At 41.4% G+C, this 8,642-nt stretch overlaps 1 non-coding gene across 1 annotated transcript; it reads left to right on the top strand.

Moving 5' to 3' along the window:
* The first annotated feature begins 7,789 nt into the window (after positions 1-7,789).
* Positions 7,790-7,940, top strand: LOC116910754. The gene has a single exon (XR_004389265.1). It is a non-coding gene; the product is annotated as a U12 minor spliceosomal RNA (small nuclear RNA).
* The last annotated feature ends 702 nt before the right edge of the window (positions 7,941-8,642 follow it).

The raw sequence follows: 8,642 nt of genomic DNA, 5'->3' as shown, positions 1-8,642 counted from the left end.
ATTTATTTCTTAGAATACTTGACTAGTACAGTGAAACTGTAGATATTCTGTACTTGGTAGCTCACAGAGTCTGTGTTTCAAGTATTTAACTTTGTTTACATGGTGAAGACAGCCATGGAGACGAAGGGAATAATTAAATTTTATTTCGATAAACTATACTTTGATAATTTTTCGGTCTGAACTTCATACAATATTCACATTTTTAAGCAATAATAATATCTTTTTGTAAGAATATTTAAAATGTGACGACCACATTGGGAGTGCAGCTCAGTTGGTCGAGTGCTTACCTGGCATGCAGGAGGTCCTAGGTTCGGTATTTCACATGATATGAAACAGGCTTGGTATTACTGTAGCCTGTAGTTCCAGCACTCTGAGGAGGTAGAGGCGGAAGGATCTGAATTTCAAGGCCATATTCAATTGCATAGCAAGTTCAAGGCTAGCAGGGGAGTCTGTCAAAGTGAAACAAACAGAAGCAAACCGAAAACCATAAGGAAACACTGAACCCTTTGCTCGTGAGTCACACGAGCACAGAATGTGGCTGACTTTAGTCATATGGCTACAGTTTGAAGATATCTGTTCAAAGCAATTGCTAGGTTTGGCATAGAGCAATCCCAGAGATTTTTTTATTATTATTATTGTTAACAGTATTTTCAAGATTCAATTAATTCGATTCACTTTTATTAAAAAGTTATCAGAGAAGGAACAAAATGTACTCTGAGATTCCAGGAGGCAGCCAGAAACTGGGGAAGGGAGGGCCCCAGGAAGGAGATGTCATTCGGTAGCCAACAAACACAAATGAAACATTGCCCTTTTTTTCTAAAGATGTACATATTTTGTGTCATTATTAAAGATGAAGATTTTATATATATATACATATATATATATATATACTGTATATAAAACATAACATTTTGGCTACTCTGTTGCTTTTTAGTTTTATTTATCCGTTTCCAAATGTGAATGCTTCTGCCTGCCTTGGGAACTGAAGCAGATTGGGGATGAAGAGAGGGGCACACGTTAGGCGATCATACAAAGTAGTTGGACCCTTGAGTCCCAGGTCTTGGGCGTTTGTCCATGCCTTCCTTTCCTTCCCAGCATGCCCCACCCATTATAACCAGACAGTATGAGCCAGCTACGGCACCTGCCCAGCTTTGGAAAAGATGTGACACTCTGATATCTGAAGGATGCCAGTTTTGGAAACTGAAAGTATACTTTAATACTGTGTGGAAAGACCTGTTCTACCTGGAAGGAGAAATCACCAGCTCCCGGGGAAACATTTCATTTTGTTTTCCGTTTGTATTGACTTCCCTCTCTGTGTCTTTCTGTTTTCTCTGTCTCTGTCTCTGTCTCTGTCTCTGTCTCTGTCTCTCTCTCTCTCTCTCTCTCTCTCTCTCTCTCTCTCTCTCTCTCTCTGTCTCTCTGAGTCCTAAATCAGTCCTTTAGCTTTAGGCTTTCTCTTACATAAGAAGAAGAAATGGAAGGGCAGAAGGACGAGGCAGCTCTTAAGCTGCTCCTTGAATAAAGGATATGTCTGGTCCCCAAGCTCCTCCACGAGCAATAATGGAACTGTTCCGCTCTCCATTAAAATAAGCCAGCTCCAGGGCTGTCTTCCCACCCTCAGCACGCCTAAGGCTCAGGCTGTGCTTTCTGAGTGTTCCTGAGCAGGAATACTCTTCTTCTTTTGTGAAGAAGCATCTGCATTGTCTTTAACTTTGGGTACACAGCCAATAAAGGGTGCGTCTAGAGCAAAAGGTTTAAAATAGCTTCCAAGAATCACTCAAATGACAACATCTCCCATTTCACAAGTACCCAGGGCCTCCATCTAAACAATGACAATTCAGTGTTTGGTGTGAGCTTGCATGCACGTGTATAACGTGCTAAGGGAAGTTGACTCTGGATATTTTAACCCTTGACTACATTAATTTATGTGTGTGCATGTGTGTTTGTTTGTGTGTGTGTGTGTGTGTGTGTGTGTGTGTGTGTGTGTGTGTGAGCCTTCTCTGCTTCCCTAACACTAATTTAATATCGGAACTGCAAGGATCCAAATTCAGATTCCACTGCTTGTTTCATAACTGATTTTGCATTTGGTCCATCTTCTGATCCCAGCAAAGCTATGTTTTATAGACAATGGCAAACAAACAAAACAAACAATAAATAACTAGCGTGGAGTGATTACAGTCAGGGAATTCCCCATTTCTTGACATTCTTTATAGGGCCTCGTTCAAGCACTGTCTTCTAATGCACAGGCAGATCTCACTGACATTGATATCAGTCTGGGAAACCAGAATGCTCTTCCTCTGGTCTATTTCCCATTTCTCCCACTGTGTGTATTCACAATAAATGCATATGTGGACATTAGCAATAGAAATTTCACTCTGAATCCAAGAATTCTTTCCTGCAAGAATGTCTGATCATGACGCGCTCGAGACAGAAATTATTTTTGTCTATAGCTACAAGCTAAAGGCCTAGTCTTAGAGGCAGGATATTAGGATATGGTTACGAATTTTTAAATAGATCTGGAAGGGACTTAAGTGATCTTAAGGGAGGATCACTTACCTTAGAATGACAATCTATGATGTTCTGGTGACTGGCTCTAGAGCATGTAGTGAGTTAGTGGATGTGTTTATTGGACTGAGGATTTTATTCTATTTTATTTTTTGAAGATTGCATAAGAAGATCAGTCAAATTGCAATTGAGATACGTGAACATTCTTTTTGTATATAGAGTACAGACTCCCATGTTAGGAATAAAATAAGACAATTAATACTTCCTCCCTTCCCCACTAAGCCATGGAAGAAGAAAGAAAACTATGTGGAGAAGAAAGGACCTGAGTTCTTTTTCTCCTTCGACTTTAAGGCAGATGTGTATACCTTGGTAGTGAGGAAAGAGGAAAGAATTTTCTGGAACTTCCTAGGTTCCTTGAAACTGAATACAGATTTGTCTTGTTGATAGAGGGATAGCAATGAAACGGATTGGTGTGGCCTCAGTGGCAATAATTCACCCTAGGCCTTGTTATTTTCCTCAGGCAGCTTCAGAGAGAATGTGTTGAACCTCGGTGTTGGATAGGTGGATTCCAAACTGCTGTGGAGAGAGGTAGGGCGTTCGATCTGGATTGCTTGAATCAAAGTGGACCACAAATATATTCCAAATAGATACTCAAATACATCACACTCCATATTAAGCACAACATTTCTTTAAAACAAACTGTTTTAATATAGTGCCTCCACAAGTAACCTTTCTCATACTTTAGTTTATAGGTTGTGATTAAGTTAAAGGAGCAAAAGAGGGTCTTCTACTAACAGTGTAGAAGACAGATGGAAGACCTTTCAGGAAACAGAATCCCTACACTTTATGTTACTGAAGGTAGGACATATTCTTTGCTCCCTGTAACTACCCAGGAAGTGATATGACAAGGTTATCAAGAGCTAAGCACAATTCAGCTGTGTGTGCTAAGGTTGATGCTAACATCTGGTCTTTATTTCTTCTCTACCTCATTCTATGAAATGATAAAATAGCAACCTTAGGCATAGTCGTGGATGCTGAGGGCAAAAAACACCTGAGACAAACAATCAAGGGTGTACTGGCTTCTTTTGTGTGTCAGCTTGACACAAGCTGGAGTTATCAGAGAAAAAGGAGCCCCAGTTGTGGAAATGCCTCCATGAGACCCAGCTGTAAGGCATTTTCTCAACCAGTGATCAAGCGGGGAGGACCCAGCCCATTGTGGGTGGTGCAGTCCCTGGGCTGGTGGTCCTGGGTTCTATAAGAAAGCAAGCTGAGCAAGCCAGGGGAAGCAAGCCAGTAAGTAACATCCCTTCATGGCCACTGCATCAGCTCCTGCTTCCTGACCTGCTTGAGTTCCAGTCCTGACTTCCTTTGGTGATGAGCAGCAACATGGAAGTGTAAGCTGAATAAACCCTTTCCTCCTCAACTTGGTTCTTGGTCCTGATGTTTGTGCAGGAATAGAGACCCTGATTAAGACACAGGGTAATAGTAACTCATACAACAGGAAACCATTCTCCTGATACTGATTGACATGAGCCATAGATTTGGTTCTGAGTCATTGAGTAACTCTTACATAAATGACATATAATGATTGCAGGTAGGTTTTCGGTGTGTGTGCATGCATAGATGTGTTTGAAACACAAGGATTTAGAGATAAGTGTGACAAAATGATAGCACTGTATGCACATACATCTACACATGTGTGCATGTGTAAATAAGTATTTGTGTATTCCCCTGTGCGAATATCATCGTTCATTACTTTCTCATGGCTGGGAAGAAGTACCAAGACCAAGGCAACTTATGAAAAACTCATTCAATTTGGGGCTTGCTATTCTAGAGGTTAGGCCCAAAGCCATCATAGCAGGAAGGATGGCAACAGGCAAGCAGTCATGGATGGTGCTTGAGCAGTAGCTGAGAGCTTACATCTGATCCACAAGCACCAAGCAGAGCAAGAGGTCTAATTGCAAATGTCATGGGCTTTCCCACCCTCACCACCAAGGCCATACCTCCTAAGACTTTTACAGCTTCATCAACTGGGCACCAAGCCTTCAAATATATGAGCTTCTAGGGCCATAATCATTCAAACTGCTACACATGTGCTTATGTGTGTTGTAAAGAAATACATTGTTACCTACTGTTAACAGGGAAACTAGTCGTCTTTGGTTAGTTCAGCAATTATGTAGGTCCATTCGTTTTCATCCAGGCAAATCCTGGAAGGAAAAAAATAACAAATCATCAGGGCAACAGCAAAATCTTAACATTTAAAATTTAGGTTTCAACTAACTCGAATCTAAAACCCTTGTATCACTAAAAGAAATAGATCTTGATTGTATCACTGAGATATGGTTTGTTCTGGCTAAGGCTAAAATGAACTTCATTTCCTCCTGCATGACGTCAGCAGGATGGGTGGTTGTAAGGTAACACGTGAGCTGACAAGATGGCATGGCACATAAAGACACTCGCTACCAAGCCTTGGGACCCGAGTTCCATTCCAGAAACTGAAGAGTAGAAGGAAATAACTGATTCCCGCAAGGTGTGCTCTGACACTTACACTTGTGCTATGGTCTGTGTGTATACCCCCAACCCCTGCATGCATACCACATGTAATACAATTTAGAGAAAAAAATGTACAGCAAGAGTTTTAGAAGCCGTGAAGGATGTCTACAGAAGATATGATCTTCCTTACTGTGATGCAAAGACCATTCTGTAAGTGGCAACCCTTAGTTGACCTTCTGGTGATGTCACAACTTAACAACTTCTGGAGTCAGGATCCCTATTTATTTTCACTCAAGATGTCAGTTTTTCATATCAAATACATAAGACTTGACATCTGTAATATCTTTCCGCCGAAAACCATCTATGTTTCTATATCGTTTCTGTTTTGAAAGTCAAATCGGATCAGCTATTTGACTTGACATTTGATTACTTTGTCTCTTGTCTTACTGAGAAGGTAAGTGGTGAATAGAATATTAGTATTATTATTGTAATTTTTATTGTTTAGGGGGAAGCATCAGACAGTCAGAGCCAGGTACTGTCATGGGAAACTGTCTTCCCCTTTATTAGTCTGGAATCGGTGCCTAAAATAACTTAGTTTCACTCCCCCTATTGACTCTGTAATAATAGTTATACTGCACTCTTCCAAACCGAGGGATAAGTTATGTAATTTACCAAATCCGTTCCATTAGTATACAATTTGAATTCAGCATTTAAATCAAAGGCGGTGACAACCGGGAGTCTGTTAAATCCACATCCTTCTGCCATGACATGCATTAGATGTTGTCGGCAGGAAGCTGTGATGCAAAGACAATTAGGGAGATCTGATCACATGAGCAAGTTAGGGAGTGTGAGGGAGTTGGAGAAACAATACTTAACTGTGATACACAGAGGGCTTTTAAGCAGCTTCAAGAAGGAGAAGTCACAATCAACTTTGAAAAGGACAGTTTTTCCCGCATCGGGTAAGGAAGTAGAAAGACAGAAGTCGGAAATGCAGCATCCTGAGGAGAGCTCAGCAGATATTCCCTTTCTGCTTTAGGTACTTTTAGATTTGCTCAATTTGTTTACTTTACTCTTCAGGCAAGTAGAAATGGTGACTAGAGAATAATAAGTGATTTTTTTTAAAGGCTCATTTGCAATGCTTTTCTAAGAACAAGAAGAGGCCGACTAAAATTTATGGTCAGTTAAGTGTCAGCAATGTACTTATAATTTGGAACAGTTAGCTTTCGTCTAGATGAGAAAGAAAGCGAGTTTACCTCAAAGCCCTGTTCATGTGTCCTTAGTCACAGGCGCTCCTAACTTCAACAGGCATCCCTGTGCCCTACGTAGTGGGCTGGCCACTGCGGAGACAGAGACACAGTGACCTAAATGTTCTTGACGTCTCCAGGACTCCTATTGGTAAGGTGGTTAAAATGTTTGCTCCATTGCACCCGGTTACCTTTCTCCTCCACGATCTCTCTGGGAATATTTATCTATGAGGAGTTACAAGAAAGATTCTTGGCCTTAGAGGAAAGACAGATGAACAAATTAACCCCTAAGGGATTGTGCTGGCTGCTTCTGGTCATGGTGTCTACCTGGGCTATTCTTTCTTTTTTTTTTCCCTTCATATCCTCCTGTGTGGAATGCTATGCAAAGAGGAAAACTGCCATTAGTACAGGATGTATGGAGAAACCCAAAGGTCAACACTCTTCTTCCCTTTTCTCTGATTACTAGATTAAAATAAATAAAGATGGGGAGTTGTCATGGTGTTGTGTTTGGGACTGGCTGTGAACATTAAGATGTTCTGCATATTTCCTGGCATAGTTTCTATTGACTTTGTGTCTGGCTTTGAGTGTTAATCATATATTTTAAATTAAAGAGGGAATAGCTGAAGATTTATGACAGTGTGTGGTTTTTTTTTTTTCATGCTGCATAGATCAGATAACTCTTCATGACCCCATGGTAACAAAGATGGGATTGCTAGAATTAAGATACCTGCCCTTACTATTCCACAGGCTTCTGAATGGATACAGAGAGGAGAACAATGTGATGAAAAATCTGTGTTAAAAAAAGGTCATATCTGGATGGTGGTGGCACACACGTTTAACCCAGTATTTTGGAGGCAGAAGCAGGCAGATCTTTAAGTTCTAGGCCAGTCTGCTCCACAGAGAGAGTTCCAGGGCAATCAGGGATATGCAGAGAAACCCTGTCTCAAGAAAAAAACCAAAGGAAGGAAGAAAGGAAGAAAGGATGGAAGGAAGGAAGGAAGGAAGGGAGGAGAAAAAGAACAGAAAAAGAAAAAGAAAGAAGTTTTTTATTTGCCCTAAGTATCTACAGGGAATTTAGCATTGTAAAGGCTCTCCCTCGGGCTAGGCAGACAGCTCAAATGGTAAAATACATACCTTGTAAGTAGGAGGGACTGGATGAGTTTGTTCTTCCAGAATATACATGAACAAGCTGGACCAGCAACTTACAATCCCAGAACTCAGAAGATGAAGGCAAGTGGAATCTCGGAGCTCATTGGCCAGTCATTCAAGTGGTCCCAGACCAATCAGGCCAAGGCAGCCAGCTTGTCTCAAAGATCAAGTCGATGGAGCTAGGAAGATAACACAGAGGTTAAAAGCACTCGGAGCTTCTGCAGAGGAACCATGTTTTCTTCCCTGCACCAACGTGATGGCTCACAACAGTCGATAACTCCCCTTCCAGGCGGGCCTGTGCCCTCTTTTCATCTCTGGAGGTATCAGGCACCCACATAGTATAAATACATACATATGAAACCATTTGTTCACACAGACGGGAATAAAAATTTAAATATATGCCTTAAACTTATGAGTAAGGAAAATAACGACTCGGGGTGACGCCCGAGTCCTCACTGCTTATGTGAGACGAATTTTTGAGCGGGTAAAGGTTGCTATCTAAGGTGACCCGCCTACTTTGCGGGATGCCTAGGTAACCCGATCTGCCCGACCCCAAAAAAAAAAAAAAAAAAAAAAAATTAAATATATTTTTAAAATGAGAGTAAATGGGGCCTTTAAAGAGCATTGAAGATTACCTGAAGTTGTGGAGGGTATTCATGGTGGAGTGGAGGGTAGGAGAGAGAGAGAAGAGAGGCAAGAGAAAGGAGACAGAGACACAGAGACAGAGAGACAGACACACACACACACACACACACACACACACACAACCTAATGTAGTGTTTGAGGGTATGAAAGGAACCTGAAGAAAGAACATGGTTGATGTTAGGTGGTTTGTAGAGGACTGGTCTCCAGAGTGGCTGATACAGTAGGCAGAACAGTGAATTAGAGTGCACTGTGGCAGGTGCTCTAAATGGGATCCTGGAGAACTCAGTTGCTCTGCAAGAAAGTTTTGTTTGTTCCTGTTACTGCTGCTGTCTTACGGGAAGGGAAAGGAAGTGAGGCCCAGGTGATTGACAGGTAGAGTACACAAGGCATTAACTACCTATCAGTCGGGATGTACCTCAGCCAATTAGCAAGTCCTGGGACTCTCCTGCAGGGTGCTTTTTGTTCAACACCAAGTTGCTCAGTGTTTTTATCTGGAGATTACTAATGTGCTTTCCGTTGCCTTGATAAACACCATGACTCAAAGCCCACTTGGGGAGGAAGAGATTTTAATTTTAAGTTTACAGCTTATAGTCCATCATTAAAGGA

Source organism: Rattus rattus, chromosome 9 (genome assembly GCF_011064425.1).
Source record: "Rattus rattus isolate New Zealand chromosome 9, Rrattus_CSIRO_v1, whole genome shotgun sequence".
NCBI classification, from domain to species: Eukaryota; Metazoa; Chordata; class Mammalia; order Rodentia; family Muridae; genus Rattus; species Rattus rattus.
Note: the sequence above shows the minus strand (reverse complement) of the source record. Positions and strands in the feature narration are given on the sequence as shown.